Source organism: Pteropus medius, unplaced genomic scaffold (assembly GCF_902729225.1).
Source record: "Pteropus medius unplaced genomic scaffold, Ma_sr-lr_union100, whole genome shotgun sequence".
In the NCBI taxonomy this organism is placed as follows: Eukaryota; Metazoa; Chordata; class Mammalia; order Chiroptera; family Pteropodidae; genus Pteropus; species Pteropus medius.
This window is the reverse complement of record NW_024345861.1, coordinates 5,030,519-5,046,835: the sequence shown is the minus strand read 5'-3', so window position 1 is coordinate 5,046,835 and position 16,317 is coordinate 5,030,519. Positions and strand designations below refer to the sequence as shown.

Sequence of the window (16,317 nt, the reverse complement as noted above, 5' to 3'; positions counted from 1 at the left end):
TGAGCTCCTACTATGTTCCAGGCACTTATTGCATGGAGAAGAACAATGCAGAATATGGTAAAGAGTTTTAAATACTAGAACAGTACTAAATTTATATCTCTATCTCTATCTCTATCTCTATCTCTATCTCTATCTATCTCTATCTCTATCTCTATCTCTATCTCTAGACTTTATATTCATATCTTATATCTATATAGGTAGTGTGTGTGTGTAGAGAGATATATATGTACATATATATATATGTATATATATGTGTGTGTGTGTGTGTGTGTGTGTGTGTGTGTGTATATAGAGGACATATATATATATATGAGAGCATATAGGACATATATATATATATATATATATCTGTGTGTGCATGTAAACTTATAGTTTCTTCTCAGAATCTGTGCACCAAAGTTGATTCAGATATTTATGGAATTTTTATCAGCAACTTCTGGTAAATTGTGGGTTGGAGGTTGAGAGAACAAGAAAGGGACATGGTGACTCCTTCAACATTAGTCTTCTCAAATTTTTCTCTTATTGTCTCTGGCTGGCTATGATGTTATGGAAAGAATACTGGATTCAGATTCATAAGACCTCAGTTTGACAACTGCTCCTTCAGGTTTTAGCTGGGTATTTGGGTTTGACCTTTAACTCTATTAGCTTCATTTTTCTCATTTATATGAGGAAAATAAAAATCTCTATTGCATCTGCTGCTCAAATATCAAAGATCAAATGAAGAAATGCATTTGAAATCATTTGATAAACTATAAAACTAAACAAAATGAGGTGTGGTGTTGGTCATTGCTGAAAAAGAAAAAAAGACTGATGAGACTGGGAAATGGTCAGGTGTCTATTGTTAAAAAGAATAATTTGGGGGTATTATTCCACAGAGTAGACATGTAAAATAACTAATTTTTTTTGTGTGCACATTAGTTAATTTTGTTTTGCTAGGGGCTCAGATGGGACTCTGATGGATGTGCCATCCATAACAGAGTCAAGAAAACAATGTGATTCCATACTGTGACCCTTCCAGGAATGAACTAAAGGAGATAGGCTAGTAAGAGGCACAGGCTTGGCAGACGATTTCAAAGGAAACCCTGCTGAGGCCTAGAAAGTGGGATAAGTAGAGAAAGTCCCCTTTTTTTTCTAAAAAAACTGTCAGGTTTACTTTCGACCCAGCTTTCTGGTCCTCTGTGCTTTACATTTTAGGCATGTAGGAATATAGTCACCCAGTGGGAAATGGTGGTGCTGTACCCTTCTTTCCAAGCTCAGCAAGCCCATCTGGGCTAGCTGAGAGTGAGAAGGAAAAAGGTGGTATACATTTCAGTAGGAGAAAAACACTTTTAAGAGTCAAACTTAAGGCTAGTTTTTGGAGAAAAGAGAATTATTCAGAAGAAAGGCAGCCAGATGCTCTGTAAATCATGTGTCTCATTGTAGCATAAATTGAGCATGGGCAAGAAAGAGTCACTGAATCTTAAGAATTATCGCACCTCATAACTCAGGCAAAACATAGATTCCCTTGTATCTCTGCTTATACATTGGTTTTACTCTCCACACTGTAAGCTGCTCCTAAACAAGACTGAGGTTTTGCATTGTTTTGTTGTTGTTGTTGTTTGTTTGTTTGTTTGTTTAATCTCCAGGACTCACTCCAGCACTTGGCATTTCACAGTTGCTCTTTATATGTGATTAAACAGAATGGTTGCCCTGGCCCTTTCTACACACCAAGACTTGCTAGGAAAGACAATCCTTGAGTCTTTCACAAGTAACTTACCTCAGTGTTCCATAATCTTTAATATTTGAAGAAGATTTTCATTTGGTTAAAAAATTTTAAAAATTCTCCCCTTTGGTAACTGTTCATTTTGATTGTGCTCATAACACTATCAATGGGTTAGAAGGGGATCAGCAGGCAAATAAATTATGGACTCTTTCTATAGGCAGTGCTTCCTAGGGGCACTGTGGCAGGCTCAGGTTCGCTGTAATGGTTTGCAGGCAGTTTCTAAGATATGAATGGTTCTAAATTTCTTATAGTGGTAAAATGTGTAAAATCGGATTGATAATTATTTAGACAGCTTCACTTCTATTTGAACATACATTGTATGGCTTTGTTTCTAAACTACATGAATTCTGTAATGACTATTTGGGTATCTGAAACTTTTTGAAGAGCACCCACTACCAGATAGTCCTGAGGCAGCTACATATAACTCACTTCCTCCTGACCTTACCATTAAAATGTCCTGGTATTGGTTCAATTATTATTATTATTATTCTTTAAATAATACTTTCATTTTTCAATTATAGTTGGCATATAATACTATATTAGTTTCAGGTGTACAACATAATGATTAGACATCTATAGAACTCACAATATGATCACCCCAATAAATCTTATACCCATCTGACACCATACATAGTTATTACAATATTATTGACTATATTCCTTATGCTGTACTTCATATCTCTACGACTATTTTGTAACTACCATTTTGAACTTCTTAATTCCTTCTCCCTTTTTCCTCTACCCTCACAATCCCCTTCCCATCTAATAATCCTCAAAATGTTCTCTGTGTCTGAGTTGGTTTCTGTTTCTTTTTATAAAATTTATTTTTATTTTTTTTGAATTCCACATGTACATGAAATCATATGGCATTTGTGTTTTTCTAACTTACTCCACTCAGCACAATATCCTTTACATCCATCAAGGCGGTATCTTTTTCTATCCCCTTCCTTTTAGTTTGCGTGTGTCTTTTAATATGAAGTGAGTCTCCTGTAGGCAGCATGTGTATGGGTCTTGTTTCCTTATCCATTCAGCCACCTTTTCTTTTGATTGGAACATTTAATTCTTTTTCATTTGAAGTACTTGTTGATAGGTATGCAGTTATTGTTATTCTTTATTCATGTGTTTGATACGTATATTTTTCTTTTTCTTAAAAAAAGTCCCTCTAACATTTCCTGTACTACTGACTTGGCACTGATGAACTCTTTAAGCTTTTTTCTTGTCTGAGAAGTTCTTTATCTGTCCTTCGATTCCAAACGATAGCTTTGCTAGGTAGAGAAATCTTGGTTGTAGGTTCATCACTTTGAATATTTTGTGCCAAGCCCTTCTGGCCTGAAAAGTTTCTGTTGAGAAATCAGCTGACAGTCTTAGGGGAGCTCCCTCGTAGGTAGCTAACTGCTTTTCTCTCACTGCTTTTAAGATTCTTTCTTTGTCTTTAACCTTTGGCATTTTAATTATGATGTGTCTTGGTGTGGGCTTTTGGTTTCATATTGTATGTGACTCTCTGAGCTTCCTGGGGTTGTATGTCTATTTCCTTTACCAGGTTAGGAACATTTTCTATCATTATAGGTTTATATCTTAAAATGGGTTTTTAATTCCTTGCTCTCTCTCTTCTCCTTTTGATATCCTTATGATGTGAATGTTGGTATGCTTGTTGTTGTCCCAGAGGCCCCCTAAACTATTCTCATTTTTCTGGATCCTTTTTTTGTTGTTGCTGTTTCAACTGGGTGTTTTCCGCTACTATATTTTCTAAATTGCCAATTCGATCCTTCACTTCATCCATTCTGTTGATTCCTTCTAAAGTACTCTTCATCTCAGATATTGTATCCTTCATTTCTGACTGGTTCTCTTTTCTGTTTTCCATCTCCGTTTTTGTGTTTTTTATCTCTTTGTTAAAGTTCTCATTGAGTTCATCTACTCTTCCCTAAGTTCATTGAACGTCCTTATAACCAGTGTTTTGAACTCTACATATGGTAGATTGCTTGTCTCCATTTTGTTGAGTTCCTTTTCTGGAGCTTTGTTCTGTTCTTTTATGTGAGACATGTTTCTTTGTCTCCCCATTTTTGGCTTCCCCGAGTGTATGCTCCTAAGTCTCCTGGTCTTAGTAGAGTGGCCTTATACAGTAGGTTTGCAGTGGGTCCCAGTGCACAGTCTTCCCTGGTCACCTGAGCCAGATATCACTTTTATGGGTTGTGTGTGCCCTCCTGTTGCAGTTGAGCCTTGATTGCTATTTGCCCATCAATGGGAAGGATTGGCCCTAGGGCTGATTTGTTGTTATGACTGGCCGTGGCCAGTGGAGGAGCTGTTGTGCAGGGGCTAACCCTACAAAGCAGGATTCACTTTAGCAGGGCTCTGGTGACTGCCTTGTCTGCCTTTTGGATGTGTTGCCTTCAGATGTGACCCCAGATGTTGCTCAGTCTCAGGCCAAGGCCAACCAGTGGGTATGTAGGCCATGGCCTTCTGTGAGGGGCCCTGCCATAGGCCAAGTTCAGCTGTAGGCTGTGTCCTGCCCGGGGCTATCTGGCATGAGCCACCAAACAATCTGCAGATATGGGCACCGCCACATTGGACTTCAAAGTGCCTCAAGAGGCCAAGCCACAAACAAAATCACTGCAACTAGTGCTGGGCTTGGGGCTGTTCAGCAAGAAGTAGAGGGCACGCCAAGGCCAGATGCTGCTTGTTTAGGTTTTGTGAACCTTTGAGAGATTTTGGAAAAGTCCGCAGCATGAGCCAAGACTGGCCATTTGTATGGAAAATCCACTGGAAGGGGCTTGGGTGGGCCCGCACATTGGGAGGGGCAGGGTCTCAGGGAATCATCTGGGCGAGGGGACCAGTGTTAATACATTGATGGAGACTAAGATATGGCGCCTAACTTGGTCTCTAAGCCATTTCAGGAGAGGGATCAATAAAGTAACAATGAATTCTGCCAGCACGTTTGTCTGGGAGAAGGCTGTCCCTCCAGCCCTCATCCTGAAGCCAAACAAGTCAGTTTCTCCCATATGTCCTTGGTGCCTTTCGAGCTGCTGCCCTAGAGCTAGACCTCAGAGAGAGTGACTCCGTCACTGAGGAAGTCCACACATGGGCCCTTTAAGAGGAAAGTCTGTGACTCCCTTAGCCCCTTGTCTCACTCAGCCACAATTTCCGCTAGTTTTCACAACCAGAAGTTGTGGAGACTTCTCTTCCTGGCACTGGAATCCTAGAATGGGGAATTCAGTGTGGAGCTGTGTGCGGAGAAAGAAGGATGGCTGTCATCAGGCTCCCTCCTCTCACCCATAGCTAACTTCTGAATGGAAGAAAGTCTATACTTCTTCCCTTATGTAACCATGTGCCTGGTACGCAGGTATGGGCTCCCACCATCTGGCAGTGTGCTACTATTGTTTAACCTGTGTATAAAAGGCGCCACCACCATGTGAGGGGGTGCCATGTCCTTGTTTGATAATACTGCCACCCTGTGAGTTGGGAGTTGCCCTTTCTGGAATAAAGAGCTACCTTGCAGTTGTCTACAGCTCCCTGCATTTTCTTCCAACTGCCTGAGTCTCACGCCTCTCACCTCAGAACCACAAATCTGCAGCAACACATTTGGTGTAGTCAGGAGCAGGATTCCCAGGCAAGGGAGCTGTCCGCCCACCAGAGGACGGGAGGGACATGTGGCCCCCACAAAGTACGTGGTATCCTGTGGCATCTCTATTAATGACTTGGACCCCACCTAAGCCTTACGTGAAACGTATACATGAAGTGTATAGAGGGGAGAAGCCATGAGGAGGGGAACAGAAGTGTCTGTGTGATAACGCCCAGACCCCTGAGGGCTGAGAAGAAAAAGAAAGGCCCTGGGCAGGGTCCTGTTTGGGTGACCAGAACACAAATGTGGACTGATTTGCTAGCTGTAGGAGTTGATCAAGACAAGATAGACTGCCACCCTAATGCAGTGTTGCTAGAATTGTGGTGGCAGCAATTCAGGTGTGGGCAGAAGCCTCCCACTGAAAGAGTTAGACCTGTGGCCCTGAAGGACTTTTTGAAACCCCAGAATGCTCTATTGACCCTATATGATTAGGGAGAATGCTGAGGTACCTGTTTGGAGGGGATAGGTGGAGACCGGAGGTGGTATGTGAACTTGGCAATCCACTGGTCCACAAACAACATGCAAAGAATCCTAGCACAGGTAGATATTGGGGCCAATTGCAGTCTTATCTGGGGAATCCAGACAGATTCCTAGGACCAGCCACTTATGTAGATGGCTATGGGGGAAAGACTGTTAAGACCAAAGCTGTGATTTTGCCTCTTGGAAGTTTGCCTCACATCTATATAAAGCGCATCTTTCTCCAGTGCTGGACTATATCCTAAGGGTAGATGTGTTGCAAGGGCTCAATCTGCAGACCTCTGCTGGTGAATTCCATCTGTGTGTCCAAGTGGTGAAGACTGTAGTGCGGGGACATACTCATCACTCACCACAGAAGGTGCCAGCACCAAGGTGTATTGTCAATGTTAAACAATATCGCTTGCCTAGTGGACATGATGAAATCGGGGCTATAATTCAGGAATTGGAGAAAGCTCATATTGTGCACCCCACCCCAGCCCTGTGCGGCCAGTGAAGAAGCCTGATGGCTCATGGAGAATGACAGTGGACTATCAGGAATTGAATAAAGTGACTCCCCCACTGCATGCAGCAGTACCATCCATCAATGATCTAACGGATGAACTAACTACAAGGCTGGGAATGTATCACTATGTCTTGGATTTGGCTAATGCTTCTTTCTTCTAAGATTTAGCTCCCAAAAGTGAAGACCAATTTGCCTTCAAGTGTGAAGGAAGACAATGGACTTTTGTGGTATTACCCCAAGGCTACTTACATAGCTCAACAATTTGCCATGGGTTGGTAGCCCGGAATTTGGCAACCTGGACCCAACCAGCAATGGTAGAATTGTTTCATTATATTGATGATATCATGTTAACCTCTGCTTCCCATACATATATAGAGCAAGCAGCACAGGTGCTATTGAAGTATCTGAAAATATGTGGCTGGGTAGTAAATGCAACCAAAGTTCAGGGACCTGGCTTATCTGTCAAATTCTTGGGTGTTGTCTGGTTGGCTAAAATGAAAATTATCCTTGTTCTATAATTGATAAGATACAAACATATCCATGACTCACTACAGTTAAAGAATTGCAGAGTTATGTGGGCCTTTTGGAGTACTGGAGAGTGTGCCCCACCTAGCACAGCTAGCAGGGCCATTGTATGGCCTGATCAAGAAGGGAGCTACTTGGGAGTGGGAGCTACTTGGAACTGGAATGAAACATCACAGAAGGCATTTACCGCCACCAAGCGGGTGTGCAGCAAGCCCAAGCCCTATAAATAACAGATCCCCGTAAACGCTTTGAACTGGAAGTGCATGTAACAGCAGAAGGATATGGCTGGGACCTATGGCAATGTTCAGAACAAACTAGGACTCCAGTAGGTTTTTGGTCCCAATTATGGAAAGGAGCAGAGAGCCAGTACTCACTAATAGAGAAGCAATTAGCAGCTGTATATGTGGCCTTACAGTCTACTGAGGCAGTGAGTGACTGGCATGGCCAAAGTGTAGGTGCATACCACTTACACTATACAAGGATGGTTACACACATGGATACAGGCCCCCAAAACAGGGGTGGCCCAAACCCCTATCCTGTATAAATGAGGTGCCTATCTGGAACAATGGAGTACCTTAGCTGCTAGCCCTCTGGCCATGGAATTACAGATAGTTTTAGGCCCAATTGAGTTTACCACTGACGATACTGGATGCTGAAGTTCCTACAAGTTTAGAAATGTCCCCTTGCAGAGAAGGGAAGCCACCCATTCCCACTGATGCATGGTACACAGATGGGTCCATTAGGAAGCAGGGAGCCAAGTGAGTAGCTATAGGTGTGAAGCCAGTTACTGACCACATTTGGTATGATACAGGTACGGGCCAAAGAAGCCAATGGGCTGAACTGCAGGCTGTATGGATGGTTATAGCCCATGAAGATAGCCCCTTGACTATTTGTACTGACAGTTGAGCAGTGTTTAAAGGCCTAATATGGTGGTTGACTATATAGAAATGCCAAACTGGCTAGTGAGCCATAGACCCTTATGGAGACAAGCCATGTGGCAAGACCTATGGGAGAAAGGACAAGACAAAGACATAACTGTTTATCATGTTACGGGTTGTGTCCCCTTGGTGACTCCAGGAAATGACAGGCAGCCTCCTGTCACTGATGTGGCACTCTGGCTCCACAGACGATTGCAGCGTATGGGTGCCAAAACTATGTGGACAGTGAAGCAACAATGGAACTTTCTCCTGAAGTGGGAAGATGTCACAGATGCCTGTGTCAAGTGTTCAGTGTGCTGACAGATAAGCCGCATCCTCTCCACATAAAGTGGGAGCGTGCCCAAGTAACAAGGGGAGTAACGAGTAACTATCACATAGTAGATAGATTATATAGGACCTCTTCCAAAGGCTCAAGGGACATCGTATGCCCTTTATGGCATGGACACGACTACCAGGTTGTTGTTTGCATGGCCCTGTGTGGCCGCATAGGCAGGCCTAACGTCTACTGGGCACTAGGTCTTAGCTCTCCTAGGAGGTGGAGCCTGCCTTCTAGTGGCATGTTGTTGTTTCCTGTATTGTTGTGGCCTGTGAGTACAGAGCTCTGCACTCCTGCTGCTATCACATACCAAACCTCCATAGGTGTACGGAAAGAACCCTGAAGGAGTGGAGTGTGTGGAGAAAGGAAGATAATCATAGTCAGGCTCCCTCCCACATCTGTAGCTAACTTCCGAGAAGAAGAAACTCAGCACGTCTCCCCTTATGTAACCATGTGCTCAGTATACATGTGTGTGCTCACATTATCTGACAGTGTGCCACTGTTGTTTAACCTGTGTATAAAAGGTGTTGCTGCCATGCGAGGGGGTGCCATGCTCTCGTTGGATAACACTGCCTCCCTGTGAGGTGGGGTGTGCCCTTGCCAGAATAAAGAGCTACGTTGCAGTTGTCTACGGCTCCCCGTGTTTTCTTCCAACTGCCCAAGTCTCATACTCCTCACCGTGGAACCGTGAATCTGCAGCAACACAGTCTGGGACCTCTCGCTCTTCTGAGGGACCTCTGCAGCTGAGATGTTTTTTCTGATTTTCAATCGCCACATGAGTATGGGACCAGCCCATTTTTTGTCTCTGCCTCTCCTACCAGTCTCACAGAGGTAGCCTCTTCTGTGTGTCCCCAGTTGTAGGACTTCTGTTCAGCTAGACCTTAGACGACTCCTAATGATGACTATTCTGTAGTTTAGTTGTAATTCTGATGTGGTTGTAAGGAGAGGCAAGCATAGCATTTACTGTCTCTGCCATCTTGACTGGAAGCCCCTATCTTTACATTTTAAAGTCAGATATTATGTGTTCCTAAATAGAAAATGATCAATTTTATTGGGAGATTTTCAATTTAAAAAACTTAATAATTTTATTATTAAGTCTCAAATAGAATCTCCCAAATTCTTTCCAACATATCCCAGTTATGCAATTGTTATAATTTCCTGTGTGAATGGCATGAAAATGGTAGATCGACACTGCTATAAATTATGCTTGTTGCAATTATTCACCCTGGGAGATTGATTTTAAGTGAAAAGAATGTTAATATTGGTGGAAGGGATATGTTAGAGGAATCCAAAATGTTACATTTTTATTTTTTAAGTTCTATTTATTAAGATAATGAAATAAAGATGGCAAATTAAACTTAAAGATATTTCGTAATGGTGGCCAGTGTCTGACGGGATTTGATTTATTTCTGCAGATTCACACCTTGCCAACTGAATCGCCCTTGCTTCTTTCAGGAGAGACTGGGTTGAAAGAGTCAGCAGGAACTGAAAAGGTAAATGTTACTACATCTAGTTTGCTATACTATGAAATTGAACAAGGATTGACAAATTCCAAAGTGTCACAATCATATAATTCATACAATTTATTAAATAACATTTAAATGAAAAGTAAATAACCTTACTATTTAAAAATAATTGAGTGTTTTTATATTGAATGGAAACATTTACATTTCATTTCTATTTAATAAAAACATCCATTACAAGAGGAAAAAACACAAATGGATCTGAAACTGACCTTAAATTACTCTTCCAACATTCTGGAAGTGTGTACTAGGGGTGCCACCCTTTCATTTGAGTGGCCATGGAGAATGGTCAGTGCTGAGAAAGTGCACTTGTAACTTTGAATAACCCTCTCTATCCCCCACATTCAGGAAGGGAGGAGGAAACATGGCATGAACTCAGTGGTCTCAGGAGTAAGGTTGCCATATTTAGCAAATAAAAATACAACACATGCAATATTTGGAATGTACTTATACTAAAAATGACTTATGCTTTATCTGAAATTCGGATTTAATTGGACATTCTGTTTTTATCTGGCAATCCTACTTAGGAGGGAGTTGGGGGGTTAGAGATCTGGGAAAACATTAAGAAGCAGGTCAAAAGTAGTGAGTGAATATTATAGTAGGAAAATGGAGATACCAATATCATTTCTATAACATGTACTTAGAATGAGACTTGCACAGGACTGCTAAGGACACACAGGAGCAAGGTGCTGGTCAGAGAGGGCTTCAGATGATAGCAGTACTGATTCTTAAAGATCAGAAATAACCTACAAAAAGAAGATGGTGGGGGCTGACAAGGCGCAGAGAGGGTGAAACTGTTAGACAGGACAAAGGTCTCAAGATCTAGGCAGTTCTTACTAAATGCTATTTTTGCTAAATGTTAAAATGTAGCACAATATTTTGCAGACATAGCTGTAAATAGGATAAGCTTGACTGGGAACCTAACAAGATAAGTGTAGCCAACTGCAAAGAAGAAATCAACATGTAATTAACCAAAGAGTGTACTACTCAATGACTAAGTTCCTCTTCAGGAAGACAGAGGTTTGGTTGTGAATCCCCCCACCCCAACTCTTTTACTTGCTACAAGTAATAAAGCTATCTAACAACAAACACCTCTTATTCTTGAATGGAACACCTTAAGTTCAGTTACAAAACAACTCCAATATCTGTCTCCAGGAAGCCTTTCTGGTCTCACCTGGAGGGAATTCATCCTTCCCATCTCTGTGCTCTTATGGTCCTTTGTTGGAGCCTGAATCACCTAGCTCTTGCACTTTCTGTATTGATACATCTTTGATGTGGGCCCCCTATTAGTTGCAGGTAGTAGGTTGAGGGACAGATTCCAGATTCATCTACTGTCCTAGCTGAGCAGATAACCCAGCAGTGAACCTAGTTGAGCAGACCTCACTTTTTGCAGAAGATTGAAAACAAACACATCAAATGTTTCAACAATTTTTTGAGCAATATAAAATTTTGCATATTTGTATATGTACTTAAGTAAGCATCAGTAATTGATTTCTATAACATCAGACTTAACTATCTGGGATTGTTTCCCTGTGAAAGAAATAAAAACATGAAAGTAAACAAAATACAAAAATATGTACAACTCTTTGCATTCCCTAAGATTTGTCTTCAAGCCAACTCAGACTGCTTAAGTGTACGAGGTAAATTCTTTATTGCACGTCTCAGTGTCTACTGCTTTTGAAAGTGAGATTTTAGAGGAAAGAGGTTGTGCTATATTTTGTGTGATACTTTTATCCCCATGTTTAGGATCCTCACCTGCTTAATTTTTTCAACTATGATGCTGTTTAAATAGGTGTTTTTTGCTTTAGAGGACACAGAAACTGAGGAGCCATGGGTATATAGGGGAGAAGAACTTTCTTGTTCTCTTTTTCCCATAATGATGTGATCTGGAGACAAGCTTTCCTAGAGATAAGAACATGGAGAAGGTGGCTTGTCTAGTAGCTTTAGGGTGTAGATAAATTTATTTATTTTTAATGCTTCTTTCAAGAACTTTACCAACCAGAATTAGTTTTTGTGTTTTTTTTTTTTCTATTATCATTGTTCTTGTTTTGTTGGTAGTGGGGGCAGGGACAGGCTATTTGGGAAATTATACTTTGCCCATCCTCTATCTAAGTGTCAGAGTGGTTTGAGCTTTTCAACTCTAGAAGTGTTTATCTCATGCCAGAAGTTAATGTTGTATGTTGATTTTCTCTTTCATTTTCTTTACACATTTCTTAAAAGTGCTTCATACAAGGATTTTATTCAGACCTATGCTCCCTCCAGGCAATTTGTCTTTTTTGGCACCATGTAGAGAGCCTGTTATCCTTTTCTTTTCTTGACCCTAGTGCCTCTTTTGGGGGTGGAATGAATCCCAGGCTTTCTTTCTGGCTCCACTGAGGGTTGGTTTCTGCTCTCCTGCGCCACCTGCTGTAACCAACTCCAAACACAGATATCCCAGTCTCCAGCCCTAGGTTCTGAGAAAGGAGCCAGAGCCAAAACCTTAGACCAAGCAGATGTTATTTAGGCTGCCAGATTTCTGTCCTGTTCTTATCTGTGCTGCCTCCACTGGCTCAATAGATCAGAATCCCAAATGTCCCCAGATGATTTTCCTTAAGTCATGCAGTCCCTGAGCTCCCTGGCCAGAAAGAGGGAACTTGCCAGCTTGGAAGTTGGTGACTAGCAACGCCTGCCAGCTTCCTGAATGTGTAATTAGTGGAGGCCAGGTCTGCTCAGCAGTGAAAATACAAATAGTTTCTTTCTCAATGCCAACATACATATGGCACTTATTCTTTAATGGGCTCTACAAAGTGTCCCCAACATGTTTTCTCATTGGGCCACTCAGTTTTCTCCCAAGTTGTTCAGAAATTAGAAACTATGTTTGTTTGTTTGTTTTGATTTTAGCACTCTGGACTTTGCTACATTCTCACCAAATTTGGTGATTCTAATGGAGACACTACAAAGAAAAGAAAGAGGAGTGCTGCTTTTTATTAAGTGCCCTCATTATGTCCTATTCCGGGTGAAAGATCTCCTGATGACAGGGATGTATAGTTTACTTATTCTCCATCACGCACAGCTTGGCACATAGGCACTTCACAAGTTTGTTGAAATTTGCAGATTCTCCTTGGTCAGAATCCTTCTTGAAAGTTATTTTCTATTCGTCAGTTAGAAGAAAAAACTGTCAGATCTGAGATTCTGATTGTACATTCCTGATTTAAGCCTCCCAAATAAACTAACTTGGTAGAAAGAAATGATGAGTCATAGTAGCAATTTCTACTGTTAAGAAGTAACCAGCTCTTATCTCCTGAGGTTAGAAGAAGTAGCAATGTATGTATGCAGGAGAAAGTTGCATTAAGATATGAGATAGAACTTCCTGAGAGCAAAGGTTATAGCCTACTCTTATAAAATACAAACAGGAGTTTATGCCACCAATAAATAGTTCAATAAACAAGTATTAAGATCTCACATTGTACAAACACTGTGCTAGAAGCTGAAGTTAAAAAGATTAATAAAATACAATGGCTGACTACAGAGAAGGCTGAAACAAATAAACAATTTCAATATCATTTCCTAAGTGTTAACATAATGATGTGCCTATGGTGTGGGAGCATGATAAAGGGACACTAATTTGAGCTATGCAATCAAGGAAGGCTTTCTGGAGGAGGCGATGCTTGTACTGAGTTTTACCATTGTGTGAGAGATACCTAGATAAATAAATGCAGTCGGTGCATTCCAGTGCTAGGTTAATTGACGTAAAAATGTCTTTAGATCATAGAAAATCATTTTAGTCCTTCTGAGTTGAATTATCTGGGAAATGCTATTGTTCTAAGGGAAATGTCTTACAATCCTGGTGACAAAAGGGGGCTCAATTTTCTGTTCCATGTTTGACTTGTCACCTTTTTGGGATAGCCTTTCATCAATTTAGGAGTGGAAAAGTAAAAGAGTGACTTTATTTTCCTCTGTATCCAAGAGGCATGTTTCTTTAAGCAATCTTTCTTCTCCAACTGCAGAGCAGGCACGTCTTTGATGCATCAGATCTGAGATATTAGGGGGCTGCCCACAGAGCTATGCTGACTGGACCCATAGGCAGGACATTCTCCATGAGATCCAGGAGGCCACACAGAGGAAGGTTAGGTCTGCGACTTGCCTACTGGCTCAGAGAAAATGGAAAGATTTATATCTAGGAACTCTCACAGCAGCTACTTTCTGAATTCCAACGTATTATTTTACCAGGCCTCATTGTACAGACAAGAAACCAAGGCTGAAGAACACAGAGCTGCTTCCTAGGTCCTGGAGAATAATGGGTGGCTACTATGTACTCATTTAGCTTATTTCTTCTCACTTCAGAGCTGTAGCTAGTACTCCCCAACCTCCCAAGAATGGGAACCTCCGAAAGGCATTTTTCACAGAAAAAAGTGCTTTGAAATGGCAGGCAAGTTAGTAATGGCCTGTTTCTACTAAATATCCTGCTCATTGGGCTGGCATCATGGGAGTGGAAGTTTCCAGCCTCATCTAGGGAGGTCATTTCATCCCAGCCATAGCAGCTGGTGTCCTCCTTGCCCTAGACCACCATCAGAGAAAGGAATCTGAGGGGAAACAAAGAGTGCTGCATGGCTGCAGACCTGAGCCCTCCACGCCCACTCGCCTGAAGCAAGCCACAGCAGGGCTGGTACCAGGTGTTGTACTGCTTCTTCACCCTCTTCCTGGGCCTCTTGGCTCATCTGCTCACTTTCAGAACTTCAGCCATCCTGAATAGGTCTTTGTGTGCATCCAGGAGCTTGCCTGGAAGAGCCTTGATCAAAATGTTGGACAGAGATGTCTCTTCTGGAGGCACGGCTCTAGGTACTGCTCACGCTGTGGGAGGCAAGACTTTACTGTGTCATGGCATTGCTCCAGTTCAGGGAACTAGTTGGGACCTGGATGAATGGGAGAAATGTTCTACACTATGCACAGTGGGGTCATTGGCAGGGCCATGGTTCTGGCAGTGCCTCAGTCCCTTCCCCCGAGCTCTCTTTTCCTCTCTCTTTGCTACTTTGCCTTAGAGGTGCCTGTGCTAATATTACTACCAAGAGGCATAATTAAATGGTCACTCCTTATGTGCCAGGCATTTGTTAAGGCTTTTATCCCATTTAATTAAACTTTCTCAGCAAATTTGTGAGATACATCTTTTTATCCCCATTTTGCACGTGAAGAAACTGAGGTAGGAGAAGTTAAACAGCCTGCTTTAGGAATTTTGAACACAGATTGGATGGGCTTCTGCCCTTTCCCCCTCTTTCTGGCCTTCAAAGTATTTCCTACCAGACACAGAAGTCCCAAGGCCACTTTATGCTTAGCCATCTAAGAAATCACTATGCTGTAGGGTGCTGGCAGATTTGGGGGACCTGAAGGAAGGCAAAGCCTGGTTCTGGCAAAATGCAGCAAGCCTCCTGGCTTTCTGAAGTCCCATCTTGTTTACACTGTCACCCTTTGTGCTTTTTTTAAAAAAAAATCAAGAGTAACATTTAATTTCATAAGATAGAAGAAATTAGGGCTGTGTAAGGAAAAAATTGGGGTACAACTACATCCTGACAATTTTACTAAAGAGCCCTACTCTCGCCTCCAGGAAGTAAAATGGCTTTATGAGGTAATCACCACATGAAGATTAGACAGAGGATTTATTTCCAGTGTCAGTGGTGCCAGCTCTTACTGACTGCACTGCTCTGGCCTAGTATCACTCTGTAAATAAGGGAATAGAGTTAATTCCAGGTGTCTGACTCTGCAGCTCTCTCTGGTCAGATTGAAGTGTAAGCATAAATGTTGCTTTTATTTTTTTTCTTAGTAAATAGAAGCTGTGGTGACAATAGCATCTACATTCAGGCATATACGGCAGGGCTGTCTAGCTTGAGAGGTGTGATCCATAGCTCTCCTATGGGGCGAAGCTCGTTGGCCTTTTGGGGGACAGAAATTTTAACTATGGCTTTTAAAACAGCTCTGTTAGCTAAGCCAAATAGCTAACTGAGAAGGACTGTGAGTATTTCTCTGTTTGCAAAGAGGCCATGGGCAATTTGTGATCAAACAAACAAATAAATAAAAACTGCAAGATAAATGTAGGTTAAATCTTAAGAAGACCTTTCTAACTGTGCAGTGTGGTGAGATAATCAGGCAAAATTATAAGTTGCCTCCAGAGTTTATATTTTTCTTTATTTTTCTCTTTTTTCTTTTTAAAATAAAGTTAGCTCCTCACCTCTCTAGGCTATTATCATTATAGTCCATACTACTTCTGGGGACAGGGGAATGACTATCCTAGGCCTATGTAAAAGGAAATTCCTTTATGTCTATGTTTCACACATGACAATAAATCCTAGAATTGGAATCCTCAGAATTGCGCGTGATGTGGTGTGCTCTGCCCCTCACCAGGAGGAGTTAATGTCCACTTCTAGCCACTGTTTCATTCAGCCCTAGAAACGGCAATGTTGTAATGATGGGTAAAGTGACTGAGTAATTTTTCTCTGCATTATTCTCCAACTTTCTATAATATTTATGTATGGCTCTGGTATCCAAGGATCTTTACTTGAGTATGTTTCTCCATTAAATTATTGCTATCATCATAGACTATCATCATAGTCTAATTGTAGTGATATATAATAAATACTTATGTTTTGAGTAACTAGAGTATAAATGCAACAGAGAAATACCTATCACA

The 16,317-nt window shown here is 41.5% G+C and overlaps 1 long non-coding RNA gene across 1 annotated transcript in view; it reads left to right on the top strand.

Moving 5' to 3' along the window:
* LOC120612234 (uncharacterized) overlaps positions 1-16,317 on the top strand; it is a 219,178-nt gene that overhangs the window by 172,575 nt on the left and 30,286 nt on the right. Inside the window, exon 2 of the long non-coding RNA XR_005655418.1 lies at positions 9,552-9,629. This is a non-coding gene — a long non-coding RNA (uncharacterized LOC120612234). The remainder of the gene's footprint in view (positions 1-9,551; positions 9,630-16,317) is intronic.